The sequence below is a fragment of the Anser cygnoides genome, chromosome 1, assembly GCF_040182565.1.
Source record: "Anser cygnoides isolate HZ-2024a breed goose chromosome 1, Taihu_goose_T2T_genome, whole genome shotgun sequence".
NCBI classification, from domain to species: Eukaryota; Metazoa; Chordata; class Aves; order Anseriformes; family Anatidae; genus Anser; species Anser cygnoides.
In genome coordinates, this window is record NC_089873.1 from 50,228,903 (window position 1) to 50,245,508 (window position 16,606).

Consider the following 16,606-nt stretch of genomic DNA (forward strand, 5'->3'; position numbering starts at 1 on the left):
TAATAAACTCTCCAATCAGCTGTCAGACATCAGTTTATTGCATGGTAGAAGAAGGCTAAAGAGTCTAGCTTTTGCTTTAGGCAGTTTTATGCCTCTGGAGTGATGGGTAACTCCAGTAGGTCTTTCTTCCTCTAAACTCAGGCTCGTCTCTACTGTAGGAGGCATTTTTTTCTGGGACTTCCCAGGTATACAGTCAATATTTCTTGAACCATAAATATTATTTCTCTTGTATCTCCAATTACTTTCATCTGGATAGAGTTTCTCTGTTGAGGACTGGCTCGCTGCGCGTAATCACATTGATATCATGCAGCTGCAAGATAAGGAAATGGCGGATTACCGCACCCAGCTGGTCTAGAAAAACAAGAGCAAAGGCACGTACGCAAGGCTTGTCTGGGAACTCTTGTGAGAAATCCCAGGCAATTAGAAACAATGATAGTAGAGGGCATACTGCCCTGGGAGTTATAGTTGGATTAGAAAGGGGAACTAGCGGATAGAAGAATGCGGAACTAACAGATAGGGCAGTAGATGACGCTTACCAATAAGGAGCTTGGCTTTTGCAATATGTATGAGCTAATTATCCTGTACACGATAAAAGACAATTGAGCTATCCATTAAAGCTGAAGCATACTTAACACTCATATTGAGCGTTTGTGTCTTCCCTCCGTCGACAACAGATGGCGCCCGAACAGGGACCCTTGCTGGACGAGGACCCTAAACGAGTAAGCCGGTATTAGGCGACGGAGTACAAGGGGAAAGCCGGTTCTGACTACGTAACCCGGAATCCGCGGAACATAAGATTGGGGCGAGCAGAAGGCGACTCGGGAAGAGCGCCCGGGACGAACCCATAGCGGGTCCCGCCGGAACGCCGCGAACGGAAGCTTTGTACGGGGGCAACGGCACCGTGAGTAAGCATGGAGAAACAAGCGGCAATAGATTTACTTAAGTGCTTTTTAGAAAAGCGTAAGACACGCTTTGCACGGGGGCAACGGCACCGTGAGTAAGCATGGAGAAACAAGCGGCAATTAATTTACTTAAGTGCTTTTTAGAAAAGCGTAAGACGCCAGATATAGATTGTCATAAAGAATTACAGGGGTTAGTGGCCTATGGGGTGGCGAAGGGCTGCTTTATTAACCCTGACACATTGTTTGAGGAGGATGAGTGGCGTAAGTTTGGTGATATATTGTTTGAGGAAATGATTAGTGAGAATAAGACGGCTAAGAAGCTGGCAAAACCGTGGCGGGCTGTTACGAATGCTTTAACAATACATCGGGTAGAACAGAAAGTAGCAGCCGCTGCAACAGAGCGGCTGGGCAAAACGTTGAGGGCGGATGAAGAGGCCAATCCGTACCCCCTCCCTCCGTCGGTCCAACAATTCACCATGAAGGCACCCGGGGGATGGGGAGAGGGGGCACGACCCAGTGCACCTCCTCTACCCCTGGAAACTCCCGAGGGAGAGGCGGCAGGCGAGGGGAGAAATAAGAATCCATTTTTGAAAGATATGCGACTCGAATCAGGGGGGTCGGAGAGAGCAGGACTCTGGGCGAAAATAGCAGGGGAGGCGTTACGTGAAGGTGATGTGGGGGCAGCGACAGAGCTTGTAGGCGCCTTCCCCGTGGTGTATTCTCCACCAGACGCCCAGGGCCAGATAACTGTTACTATGACAAATCTGGACTGGAAAATACTGACCCAATTGCGTGCCACGGTAAATGAGTCAGGAATACGTGGGGAGCCAACGAAACAGATGTTAGACTATCTGTGGTCCACTAACGTGTTGCTCCCCGGCGACATTCGTAATATCATGAAACTAATACTGACGCAGCATCAGATCCTGCTGTTTAATGCCCATTGGCATTCAGCTTGTCAGGAGGCAGTTGCGGTGCAGCGTCAGCCCGGAGATCCATTATACGGGGTCACGCTGGAGGAGCTTTTGGGGGTCGGTGCATACAATCGCTTGGAGGCCCAGGCCCTAATGGGGCCGGATAAGGCAAAAGCGACCATGACGCTAGCTAGGAGAGCACTGGACCAAATTAGGGAGCCTGGAGGAATGCCCTCCTATATGTCCATCAAGCAAGGGCGAGACGAAGCGTTTGGAACATTTATTGATAGGGTTGCCGCAGCTATACAGGTAGCTGGGTTACCCGAATATCTCAAAGGCCCTATTCTTAAACAATGCGCCCTTCAAAATTGTAATCAAACCTCTCGAAATGTTCTAAATACGCTGCCCAGTACCTGGACTATAGAAGAGGCTCTTGATCGATTGTCGCGGATACCGATAGGCTCGCAGGCGCTATTGGTTGACGCTATTCGAAAGGTAGGGGAAAGTATTACTCAGGGACTGCAGGCTAGTCAGTCGCAGGTATTCGCCGCCCTTGCCCCCCCTGCAAAGTGGAAAAGGACCTCACTCGTCGAGAAGACCTGCACTACGCTGCTATCGGTGTGACATCGCGGGTCATATGAAGAGGCAATGTGGGACGGCTAATGTGTGGTGTCCCTCTTGCCGATCTAATACGCATAATGAAACCGCTTGCCGGCGGAAGACCCAGGGAAACGGGAAGACCAGCGGGAACCGCCGCCCCGCGATGACACAAAAAGCGGCTTTTCCCTCAACAGCGGCGGCAGCTGCGGAGACTCCAACCGAGACGAATCCTTTCACCTCCAACCAGCCACCAGAGGGAGCCTGGGGATTGGACTTGGCAACCGCAGTAAATGTGACTTTGATGGACAATAAGCCTGTTGGGGTGAAAACAGGCGTTATGGGACCTGTAAAAATTAATAATGAGCCTGTTGGAGCACTTCTGATTGGAAGGTCATCGGCGACATTAAATGGGGCTTTAGTGTTAACAGGACTTATTGATAAGGACTTTACTGGGGAGATACAAATTATGGTATCAGCCATGTTCCCTCCGCTACATATACCGAAGGGAACTCGATTGGCTCAATTCTGCCTGTCTCTTGCCAAAGCGACTGATCCCTTCCGCACCTGTTTGTTCGGGGTCCCAATAGGGAACAAGGAGGAGCTGAAACAACTGTTAGCACCATATTCCGCAAGTACTGATTTGTTCGATCTTTCGTCCAACCTCTCCGACGCCGTTGTGGCGGCGCTAGTGGCTCTGAACACGAGCTTGCCATGGGATCCCCAAGAACTGGATTTGTTGGGATCAGTGGCGGTAGGGAACACCAGTAATAACTGGACACAGACGTGCTTTATGTGGAATAAAGGAAAACAAAACATGACTCAATGGACCAATGTGACCTCACACACAAAGGGCTTCGAGGCCAATGGCGGCTACTGCGGACACAACGACACCACCAACGCTACCATGGGGGCATGGAATCAGGATGGCGGGGGTGACTGGCCAAGGCACACCGCCAAGGCCCTACCACCCGGTATATTCCTGATTTGCGTGGATCGAGCCTGGCAGGGAATCCCGGCCAACTCGCATGGTGGGCCATGTTATCTAGGACGCCTGACCTTGTTTGCCCCTGACCTACACAGTCAAGAATTGCGAAACATTACTCAACAATGGAAACGACGGACGAGACGCAGTCTCAAAAACTTTGGGGAGTGACTGCGATGACCAGGTCGAACTCTGGGGTCCTGCTGAAAGGTTCTTTTCAGCGGCACTTGTGCCTGGAGTGGCTGTGGCTCATGCTATGGCTAGTCTAGGGAAACTAGCTTGTTGGGCTGTAAAACAAGCAAATGTGACATTTAAAAAAAAAAAAAAAAAAAAAAAAAAAAAGCACATAGGGAATTATGTTAATTGTGTTTGTGTCTTTAGGCAAAGCTGTGGAAGTCTTGAAATGTCACAGTAGTAAATAACTTTTATTGCTTTTTGGCTAATTCTTTTTCTGTTGGAACACTGAATTCTGTGCATATGTATATATGAACACAAATTGAAGGCCTCTACCTCCTGGAGTATACAACTTGGTTTGTTTACCTCCACATGATTTTTTTTTTTTTTTAAGTTCAGTGTGGAGACTTGAAACTTGAATGCCCCTTCCAACTTTTATATTTAAAACAAGACTAGAAAATTGAAGACTGTTTTTCACCTGTACAAAGAAATATTAAAGGGTGGTCTTAAAATTTGAACATTGGTCTGGAGAAAAACCATGGTGTTTGTTATGGACAATTAACTGTTAAAGTTATTGTAAGTTATCTGTATTTAGCAGAGTATTTTCAACGAGTGATCTGAGCTGAAATTGGAGACTATTAGTAAGTTATGTTTGGAAGTTTTAACTTCAATGAAGTAATTATTTGCTGTGAAAGAGACAAACATTGAATAACTGAACAAAGAGGGTGCAATATCTTTGTTTTTTATGAGGCTCCTGAGAATAAAACCAACTGAAGCATTTCAATTCACTTGAATGAGAAACGTGTTTAATTAAAAGAGCCCAAGAAGACACTGGTATGAAAGGTAAAATCTCAGAGGTTGGTCAGTTAATGTGGCACACTTGCTGGTCACTTTGTAAAATGTAGATTTGAAGTACAGTGGTGAAAACATTAAATGTGACTACGCAGATACTCACAGGAATGGCCCAGGACCTGGACAGCTTGCGACACGCTGTGTTACAGAACAGAGCGGCGATTGATTTTCTACTGCTGGCACAGGGCCACGGGTGTGAAGAGCTCGAAGGAATGTGCTGTTTTAATCTCTCGGACCATGGCGAGTCAATCCACGAGCAACTGAAATGGCTGAGAGACCACACCAAGAAGATAGTGGTCCAAGATAATTGGCTTGATAGACTGTTTGCAAATTGGTTTGGGAACATGGGGGGTTGGATATTGGGTCTGATAAAAGAAGGGCTACGCTTACTGCTAATAATTGTCCTAATTATAGTAGCGGCGCGAGTAGTATTTAGTTGCCTAATAAAAAGGCTCGAGCAGTTAACTAGTAGGGTTTTTCTAGCAACAGTAATAGCATGTGTAAGGTGTAATTGCTCGAAGAAAAAAAAAAAAAAAAAAAAAAAAAAAGGGTCAATGCCACACGTGCTCCTTATTGCAATGCATCTCTTTGCTGTCATTATACAAACTATAATAGCATCCTTCCTTGCGCCAGGAGCCGCTCTGCTCGGCTGTGGGATCGACTGTGGAACGGACGCCCCTAGGTGCACCCCGAGCATTTTTTCCTCGGAGGGGTCTCCACTCTCAGCCGCTCACCACGGGAGCAGACAAGGACCTCCTGAAGCTGCACACAAATTATTTTAAGTGATATTGTCTTGTGGTATGAATGAGAAGTGCAAGAGGCCTCTCTGCGTGATTGTGTGATTGTGTGATTGTGCTGTGCGAGTAAGAAGCAGTATCGCTGCGAAGCAACATTCCTAGCGCTTAGTGGCTTGTTGACTGATGTAGATTCTAGTAGGCACACTACTTTACAATCGTAGTTCTGCATGAGATTTTTGACCCTGTTGCTTATTGTACCTTGCTTATTGCAGTGTGTGCGGTGATTGATAGAAAAATCTATAGAAAGCTTTTGGTTCAAAATAAAAACGGGGGAATTGTTGAGGACTGGCTCGCTGCGCGTAATCACATTGATATCATGCAGCTGCAAGATAAGGAAATGGCGGATTACCGCACCCAGCTGGTCTAGAAAAACAAGAGCAAAGGCACGTACGCAAGGCTTGTCTGGGAACTCTTGTGAGAAATCCCAGGCAATTAGAAACAATGATAGTAGAGGGCATACTGCCCTGGGAGTTATAGTTGGATTAGAAAGGGGAACTAGCGGATAGAAGAATGCGGAACTAACAGATAGGGCAGTAGATGACGCTTACCAATAAGGAGCTTGGCTTTTGCAATATGTATGAGCTAATTATCCTGTACACGAATAAGGAGCTTGGCTTTTGCAATATGTATGAGCTAATTATCCTGTACACGATAAAAGACAATTGAGCTATCCATTAAAGCTGAAGCATACTTAACACTCATATTGAGCGTTTGTGTCTTCCCTCCGTCGACAACATTTCTCCACCGCTAGAGTCACCTACGTTTTGTAGATAATTTTCTGACTATTCACTCAATTTTATTAATAGAGAACTCGTTGAAGGTAAGCACAGGCTTTACTGCTCATCTAAGCAGAAGGTTTTCTCCTGAACAAAGCAAAATCTGATCTGAGGTCATGGTGCAGTATCAGAAGAACTTAACCATCTTTTCCCACTTTCCTTTCACTATGCATACCAAGGAATCCAAATCCTTTCTGCATCTTTACTAAACACTAAGTGGGAAAAAAACATTCAGAGACAGATGGGCTTCTCCATCAACGTGGACTTTTTGTCTCATCTCAGCTGCAAGCTGTTCACGCCACTTTCCAGTAAGACCATTAGACCTCTCAGCTGGCACTATTTTCACTTATCTTCTACATCCTCTACTCCTGTTCCAGTGTCTCTGGTCTATTATTTAATTTGGCAGACGAACACACTCAACTGGCCCAAATACGTTTTCTGGCCTCCCAAGCTTTGTTGGCTGCCAGAATGTGAGTATATCCCTCAGCAACGGAAATAAGAAGGACTTGCTGTGTTAATGTATCTCATTTATTAATCTGCTGAGGAAAGTTTTCTTGTTTCTTTCTGAAATAGTGAGTTGTGACTCATTGACATATTGGGACATGTGTCCTAAAATAACACTCATTTCTTCTTTTAAAAATCTGACCTAAGAGATTATGGCATACGGCTTGGCAACACCTTTAGGAAGTGGCAGATCCCAGGAAAAAGAAGGCATTTCTAGAATACGGAAGCAAGAACTTTATCGTCAATTCCCAGAATGGAGTGTTACAACACTTTTGTTGTGCTATGAGTTTTGACTACATGGTACTTTGCAACCATACAATGGCCAAAATGTCTTTTCCTGCATTTCCTACAGGCTTCCATAGAAAGTTGGTCAAACCTGACTATCTCTTAGGTAAAGGAGAGAATTTAGTTGAAAACCTTTCACCGAAAAGTGAACTCAAACAATATCTTTTCAGTCAGACCAAACGATAAGTGATGCTAAACTGTATCAGAACTACTTGAACTACAGAACTACAAGTTTAAGGAGATACCTAATGTAAATATTAATTTTCTTTAAAAGGTTTCAATAATTGTAAATGTTGTACTCACTACAAAACAGTAACAGATATGCATACATTAATTCATGCATGACATTTTGCACTTGTAGTGACGTTTCATGTGGAAACTTCACATATACATATTTGCCTTATATTTTTAACATTGGGAATTATTTAAAAAAATCAATTGAGCAGACTACTTAATGTGCAGTGATTATTAAATTGTTTATCTTTGCATACAGCTGTCTTGTATAAAACCAATGTTTTACAAACATGGCTAAGACAGTTTAAAAATGGCAGATTGTCATTTGAACACAGCTAGATATCTTTACCAAGTGCTAATAGCATGGTACCTGAATATGGAACTATATATTTATGAGACCTACTTCTTTTGACTCTGAATTGTGTGTCACTAATATCCAACACACTGCTAAATATATACTTAAATATTGCATAGGAGAAGAATGTATGGCAATGTCTGATAAAATCAAAAGAGAAGAGAATCTCATTTAGGCTACCCTGCCAAGGCAATATAAAAATCTGTTGTGAAGTTTCTAAGGATAATAATAAGAGGTACATTGTGGTATAAAAGAATAACTCACATGGGTTTCTGGAACAAAGGAACTATCATCAACAAAGTAGTACAAATAACAAGTTGATTTGAAAGAAAAAATAAATAAAATAAAGCTACTGCTAACTTCTTAATTACCAACCATCCTTGTTACAAACCATAATTAGAGATTTTCATCAGGTCAGCAACCTATCCTCATTATCCTGACGCATTTCACTCTCCAATCTTCCCACTTTCATATATGAAGATGAAATCAATTTTCCCTCATTTAATGGCCATTTAATGTGAATATTTTCCCTACAAACTCATTTGCCACTAGATGCCACTAAAGGTCAGACAGGCTGCTGAGGAGATTGAGAGCCTCCCATAGACACTGTTGTGCTAATAGTCACTCCCCTTGGTGCCCAGAAGATGCAAGTCTCTGAAGCTGAGGGAAGGCAAAAAGCAGTCACATTTCTGTTGTACTTGACTATTAAATCAATGCAGCTGACCACATCATCAAATGTCTAATAAGAAATGCCACAGTATCTGGAGTTGATTTAGTGAATTAACAAATTCCTCTAAGCTATACAAAAATGAATTAAGAGAAATGCATTGGGGAATTCTTGTGGGATCACAGCCTCTGAAGAAAACTGTTCTGCTGGGATGGAAACTAGCACAAGTAGGATGTAATTGAGATGGCAGCTAACTTCTGTAGCCTGTTTCAGGCCACAGAGGAGTAAAAATGTATGTGAACGATGAGTATGCAAAATTTCCCATCAAAATAAGGTCATGAACAGTTACAAGGAGATGCTTTAAAGTCATGACATGGGTTCCTAACTGGGCTGGTAAAAAATTCTGGCTATGAACCCAGAGAGAAATGGCAGGAGACAAGAAGGGAATTACTTTGCATGTTAGGTTTTCTTTGTTCCCCAGAGCTCTTTATATAGGTTTTCTATGTCTTCATCACTGTTTATTTTGATGGAAATCATTTATACTGTCTTAAAACTGGATTGTACATAATACTCCTAACCCTCATGCAGAGAGTGGTTTCAAACTGCTGGCTTCACAGGACTTTATGTTCAGGAGCTATAATCTGATCAGCAAAACTTCCTTTGAATAAGCTGTGACATTCTTCAGAAATACATGGCTAATTCCTCCTGGTATATCTAAGGCACCACAAAGAGCTTTGTTTGGGTATGGTTATATATCCATTCCCCAGGGACAGTTTGATCCACTCTCAGTGAAAGGAATCTTCAGTCAGTGTTTTTTTCTGTGCCCAAGTTTTCAGTTTTCCTTGACCAATGCATGAAGTATTCTTGTGGGAATTTATTTTTTTGCTGGAATTTGGGATAAAGGAAGGGCATTAATTTCATGGCCTAATCTAGCTCAAAGGCTAATACAATGAATGTTAATTCCATCAGGGATCTTTTATGTTTTCAAACTTGTGAATAGCGGGGTGATTTTTACACTCAGGTACTAGGCAGAAATTGGAAATCTGGCAAATGTTTATCAAATATTAGAAAGTGTCACCATTTTGAACCAAGCTAAGAATGTCTGTGTTCCGTGAAATCTTCTCAACTGAGCTGACTTAATGAGAAGAGCGTTTTGAGGATGTATTATTTACGAGGTACAGAACTTTATGTTTGCTAATGATTCTCTGTATGGACAATGAAGCACTGCAAAGCAGTATTCAGTATTACTAGCTTTTACTTTTCTTTTTGGCTCACATTTCTGTATAAAAGACTTACCATCATAAAAAATGTAGTGATTGGTGTCAGTTGTCTTGCCTTGTGGGTGTTGTCTTGGCAAATAGTTTAAATATGGAGCAAACCAGCCAATTCATTTTAGCAATGTGGAAAAAGGGATTCATAGGGATATACTTTGTGTCATTTGTGTCAAGTGCAAATATGCAGGTTATTTCCTCAATTTCCTGGGTAAATGTGTAGTTGTTTTATGACATGCTTGAATAACCTCTCTGTATAACTCAGAGAAGCAACTGGTCAAATATAAATGTGTCTGTAGTTTACAGCAGTGGCAGTTAAGACTTTCTTTTATAGGCTGGCATAAGTTACAGCACTGTGGCAATGCACTGCTCTCCTGTAAACTTCCTGTCTGCAAGTTGATTCATGCAGACCATGCTGCCTCCCTGCCCTTTAGGTGATGAAATTACACACTGGAATTACTGGTCAAGCAGAGCACATGAAAACTTTGTTTTGTGGTCTGACAAGACCAGTGATTGTGACTTCAAATGAAGAGATGGGAATGCGCTTTTCAAGGAGGCACCCAAATCATCGCTCACCTTTCAGCACATGTGCGAAGATTTAGGTACAAGAGATATCTGAGTAGTGGAACTAATCACACAGGCTGAAGAAAGGAAAGAAAGATTCAACACATTCAGAATTGGAAAGTGAGCTGCAGAAGAGAACATCTGCAAGAACCGAAAGTTTCAAAGAAAAGCTGCCCTCTTTGCCATTTTGTAAAGGTAAGAGACGCTGTTAATCCAAAAGTGAACTGTATTTGTATATATTTCAGATGAACACGGCAGTGCAGTATGTGAGGAAAATATCTTGGGAAAATAAAATTAAAAAGTAGAAGGCAACTCAGATTTAGGCTCTTTGATTAAGATAAGATTTTTTTTTTCCTTTGTGTTGTTTCCTTTCTTCCTTTTAAGTTTGGTGGGTTTTTTTGTTTTGTGTTTTTTTTGTTTGTTTGTTTTGTTTGTTTTGTTTTGTTTTGTTTTGTTTTGTTTCTAAGATAGCAAAATTTGTAAACTATACCTATCTCCAAAAATTTCTAGTTTTGGGGGGTGGGAAAAAAAAAAAAAAAAAAAAAAAAAAAGGAGAGATCATTTCCTTCTGTCCAAACATGACTAAAGACAAAAATTGTCTCCATGAACAGATCAGTCTTTTATTACAGTGCTTTGACACAGCACATTAAGTATAATAAAGATTATTTGGAGCTTTTACGGCATTTGACCTTGTTCCATGTAGCACAGATATCAAGAACACACCTGTTGTTTATGTCTGTTCAACAAATTACTTGGCTGTGGCAAAGAGTAAATACAGCTAAACAAATTTCAGATTCAGATTCAGCACCTAATAGATGTATTTTTCAACTTAGTGGAGGAAAAAATGTGTATACTGCTGTTGCTTCTCCTCATGGTTCTTCTGTTAAGAGACATGAGCATGGCAACGTACAGCTAAGACAAGGATCCTGGCATGTCTAGCCGGTTTTATTAAGCATTCCTGCAAAGGCTGCCACTGCAGATCCATATGCTATCTATGTCTGTGCCATTTCCATGGTGCACTGCAGTCACATGTGATCACTATTAGGATTTCTTCGGCGGAAGAGCTTATGTTGCTTTGTGCTTTTTGATTCTCTCTGCTCCAACCAGTGACATACCACAGAGCTAAATCAGGTGGACGCTCTGTTGCTGTTTGTATCTGCATTACTAATACAGCATAGTGTATGCAGTGATTTGAGGCCACATTCAAACCTTGTGCTTGCTATCCAAAATCAGAGGTAGATATGAGGGGGAGACTGTCTATGCTAGCAGCATGAATAGCAGAGTGGAAAAATCTCTGCTGTGTTCTCTGCAGATTCTCCCTCTTGGCGCATCACAGTTTTCTCAATCTGATGGGCTGACATCATCAATCAGTCAACAAAAAGTGGCTTAAAGAGCACCGACTCATGGAATTATTAAATTTGTAGGGAACCTGCCAGAGCCCTCCAACACCAGATCAAGCAAAAAAGGGTTCTCACAACCTCAGAAATATATCACTGTTTCCTACATTGGTCTTTTCATACACAGAGAAATAAATTTCCCACATGTAAAATAATATAAATTAGATATCAGTATCTATTACTAGACTAAGGGACATTGTGTGCTTTCTGTTTTCCAGTATAATAGGAATTGTGTGAGGAAAGACAGTCTAACCATCTCACATATTTTCAAGAAATTGTCAAAGAAGAACATAAACTATATTCCCTGTTCACTGAGAACAAAACTAGATTATAAGCATAAACTGTTATAATGAAGATTTATATTGGACATTACAAAAAAAGCAGTATCAACTGTCTGATGGCTATTAATTAGAATAGCTTGTCCTGGGATTGTGGAATTGCTATCACTATTTGGTTTTAGTAACCAGTAAGATGGTCATCTTTCAGGAAGTGTTCAGATACAGCTGATGTTGTCTTTGGGTAGCGAGATAAACTACACTACTCGCAATATCATGTCTAGCCTTAGAATTTTATAATTCTCCACTTGGCCTGGTCAGAAGCTGCAGAAGCTGGCATAACATATCCTGTCAGAAGCTGGCACAGTATGTGTGCTAGCATAGTGTATCCTATGTAGGATAGCAACCATATATCTGGTAAGTGCTTCTGGCTCAGTATATGTCAGCTCTCATATATATTACGACATGAATTTAATATTTAATTAATTTACAGAAATGTTTCAGAGAGAGAAGAAAAACAAACTCTAAGAGGGCAGACAAAGGTCTAACTGAAAACTTGGGGTCCTACCTACTAGCATTATTTTGTACTGGGGAAACATTGACAGAGTTGATTATTTGGAGTACCCTGACAGGAGAAGGGAGTAGGTTTTTCAGATGAGGCGTTTGTTCTGTGTGAAGTTTCCATTGCTTCACATGTAGGAGTGTTAAGGGTTAATATGGGACAGCCATTGGCCCTTTGTCCTGTCCAGCAGCCTCCTCAGTGACCACGTTCAGTATTAGAAACAATCATACCCCCCATATCCGGAGTGGAGAACTGGAGTGAATTTTAGCTAAAGGTTCAGTTGGGTTGCTGGGACTTGCTTGAGCAGCCCTCTGTGACTACAATATCACAACAGATGCTTCTACCATTTCAAAAGAGACTTTTCAAATGATTTTGCTACAGGGGTGTGTAACCCAGCCTCAGTGTGTGATTGTCTTGATGACGCTAACAGTATCACTTTCCATACCTTGATAGAGACAGTTGTTTAAGTATGCAGTTGTGCGTATTCAACAAATTAACTCTGTTTCTAATCAGTTATGTATTTAGTTATAAACAACTAGAGTAATGCAATAAAGATTAATCATTAGATTCATATTTAATTTTTTATCCATGCTTGATCACCATCTTGTATTTCATGCCCACAAAGTAGAGACAAAAGTCTCTGCGTCAACAATAGTTGGAGGTGTAGCAGTACCAGTGCTTCCCAGAGGGAAGAAGGTTCAGATTCTGCTGTTAGAGACATTTGGGAAAGCAACTGACAGATATATCCCATCTTCTCCCTTCTCTGTTTTGTTATATAAAAGGCTTACCCGAGTCATAAACTTCAAATCAGTGTTCTTTAAACAACACAAAAGAACATCACAAATGCCATTCAAATGTATACTTAATCAGTGCGTACTGATCGTATGTACTTTCATAACAACCAGGTTATTTGGTCATAACTGGAGAATCTAATTTTCTTATGATATATATTTTTATATATGTGTGTATATAGAGATACATATAAATATATATATAAACAGAAAAATAGTGTATGACAATCACATTTTTCTAGTTATGATCAATACTTAACTATACATATCACTATATATATACATCTGTGAATTTGTAAACTATATATAATATACAAACATATTAAAATATGAAAGCTGACACCTATCTGAATATCGTGTTTCTCCTAGATTGCTGTTAATTCCTAAAATTGTTCAATAGAATCAGCCTTGAAAAGGCTTCACATGAGGGTGGTGAGGCCCTGGAAAAGGTTGCCCAAGAAGTTGTGTATGCCCCATCCAGGATGAGGCATCCAGAGAACTAGGTGATTTTTATTGTCCCTTCCAAGCCAAAACTTTGTATGATTCTATGATTTCATGAAACCACTCACGGCAGTATGCTCCCTGGCTTTTTGAAACACTAGTCTGTATAAGAATCTGTTCTGCTTTCTGTCCTCTCTGGGGTCCTCTACAGTGCTACAAAAATGAGCTTTACCTTCAGTCTAAATATTACACTCTGGTGGCCTTCCATGATAGAGTAGCTGTATCAGTCAACAAAGGAAGACTGACCTATGTCATCTACCTGGACTTCAGTAAAGCCTTTGGTACGGTACCACATGACATCCTAATCTCTAAATTGGAACGATATGGATTTGAGGGGTGGACAATCCAGTGGATAAGGAATTGGCTTGATGGCCACACCTAGAGAGTGGTGGCCAATGGCTCTATATCCAGGTGGGAACTGGTGACAAGAGGAGTCCCACAGGGGTCTGTCTTAGGACCAGTGCTTTTCAATATCTTCATCAATGACATAGATGATGGGATTGAGCGTACCTTCAGCCAGTTTGCAGATCACACCAAACTGAGTGGTGCAGTTGATACCAAAGAAGAAAGGGATGCCATCCAAAGGGACATGGACAGGCTGGAGAAGTGGGCCCAAATGAACCTAATGAGGTTCAACAAGTCCAAGTGCAAGGTGCTGCACCTGGGTCAGGACAATCCCAGAGAGGAGTACAGACTGGGAGAAGAATGCATTGAAAGCAGCCCTGCAGAGAAGGACTTGGGGGTTCTGGTGGATGAAAAGCTCAACATGAGCCAGAAGTGCACACTTGCAGCCCAGAATGCCAGCTGCAGCCTGGGCTGCATCAGTAGAGGAGGGGCCAGCAGGCAGGATCCCTGACCTGGAGCATAATCTGTGCATCCAGCACAAATGCTGTGTGAGAAGACACTACCAGAGTCTCCATCTCCCACATGTTCCCTTGCTATCAGTGATTGTCTCCAAGGCTCCTTATTTCCTTCTAAGGAGATTTTTGGCATTGTCTCATGCAGAAGAAAATGGGATCTGCAGGCAGGATAAGCTCAATGTGCATGCTGACTGCTTAAGAGGACAGTATGACTAGCCAAGGTGATTTTTGTCTGCCCAAATGGAGACATCTGTAATGTAAATGTATACATCTAAGCTGTTCATTCTAGACTTCCATTAAAACCAACAGAGATAAATAGGCACATCCAGAGTGCAGTTCACCTCATTTATCTCATGCTTCAGTATGTGTCCAAAATAATCAGATTAATTCATCCTATCTAATATTGTTTCTCCCTGTTGATTACAAAGGGAATCTAGGTGACTAGCATGATATAGATATCTTTTTGTTGTTGTTGTTTAAAGCTGGGGAGATGACTCCTACCTCACTTCCAATCTCTACACTAATTTGTGGGGTTCCAGCAGCCCTGGGAATGATCTGACCAAGCGTCATTTAGAGATCCACTTCTTAAGAGACTCGCCTAAACACTAGGCTCAAAACACCAGACACAGAAAGGCTGGGGGAAAAAAAAATCTCAAATTTTCATGTTGATACTCTTACTTCTCACACAGTGATTTAAACTCCAAAGGATTTGTTTTCATCTGCTGCACTTGGCCAGCCATATGGTCCCAAATAATATTAACTTTATCAAGCTATACCAGGGACAATGGTGGATGCTGCTTCTAACTTAATTCTGTCCTGGGTTAACAAGAAACGTGATTTGATCTGCTCACAGACCACTACTTTGTGATATAGATGCTATGTTCAAGTACTCTTCCTCTGTTATGCATTTAATATAGTAAAATGGAGCCATAAATGTTGTGTAGTTTAAGTCCCATCCAGGAAAGTAAACGGGATATAAAACAGCCTTGATATGCTTAAGCTACTTGCAATGTAAATATATATGTACTGCAAAGTCAATGGGGCTTGGTACACTTCAGGTGAAAACCTGTACATTATTTACCTGTGGAAACAAGTATGGGCTCAAATCAGAGACATAAGAGTTTTGTGGGAGGCTAATCAGAGGGTTTGATCCAACAAATAGAATAGAGCCATCTGGAAAAGGGACCACTTTGAAACTGGATTCAGAACATTCAGAACAGCAAGTTGGTAATGGCTTGGTAAAACAGGTAAAACTGTCAGCCTTTAAAGAAAAAGCTCTCAGACAAGTACCAAAGCCATGTAAGGGGGAAAAAAATAAAAATAAATAAATAAATAAATAAAATAAAAACCACCTATCATAATATTTTGTATTTAAATGATCTTGTTACAGAATACCAGAGAATTCTATTTTAACTCAGACAATCTGGCTATTCTTCCTTTTTTTTTTTTTTTCTTTTTTCCTTTTTTTTTTTTCTTTTTTCCTTTTTTTTTTTTTTCTCCCAAATTGATTCTTTATAGGATTTGGGCTTTCTTCTTGTTTCCATGGTATTTATTATCCAGCCATTTGCTTTCTATTCTGAGTTGAGCACAGAATGAAAAGCTTGAGTGCTGGGACAGATTACTACTTGCTGTAAATCAGTACAGTAGTATCAACTTCAGTGAAGTCATTGCTTATTTATATCAACTGACCTTTGAAATTTTATGATGTAGAACATTATGAAGAAACCCTGGAAAAGAAGTCCATCAGATTGTTAGGCATTTTAATGTTTATTTGTATTGACTTTCAAAATAATTGGATACTGTGGGGCAAAAAATGTACTCCCAGAATTCAGTCACTTAACATATTATAAAGGAGAAGGGAAAAGTGAATGGGCTTGAAAGCTCCAGGCTCTGAACAAATGCAAGAATGTGATGATGTTTTCAATTTCACAGATTTTACAGATATTTTCAACATTTTTATGCCTTTTCACTGAAAGGTTTAGGTCATACCGTTTAGGTGATACAGCTCTCATCACAGGCAAGCATGCATCTTGCATCTGCACAGGCATGTACATCGAGTGATTTACACTATTGCAGTCTATATCAACGTGCTGTGTTGTGTTTTTTTGTTGTTTTGTTTTGTTTTGTTTGTTTGTTTGTTTGTTTTTTAACTTCCCTCCCATCAAGAAAATAGTCTTATATAGTCTTAGAGACTGCTGCTTTGAGACATGCTTAAATGGACAACTTGCCCACCAGTGTGCTTATTTACCACTATGTGAACTGCTTCCAATTTGTGATGTTATAACATCCCTATGGCAACTGCAGCACTTGCTTACATGGGAAAGTAATTTTAGGAAAGTATTG

At 41.0% G+C, this 16,606-nt stretch overlaps 1 long non-coding RNA gene across 1 annotated transcript in view; it reads left to right on the top strand.

The window, feature by feature from the left end:
* Positions 1-8,603: 8,603 nt before the first annotated feature.
* Positions 8,604-16,606, top strand: part of LOC136790586 (uncharacterized) — an 85,621-nt gene continuing 77,618 nt past the window's right edge. Inside the window, exon 1 of the long non-coding RNA XR_010830820.1 lies at positions 8,604-10,072. This is a non-coding gene — a long non-coding RNA (uncharacterized lncRNA). The remainder of the gene's footprint in view (positions 10,073-16,606) is intronic.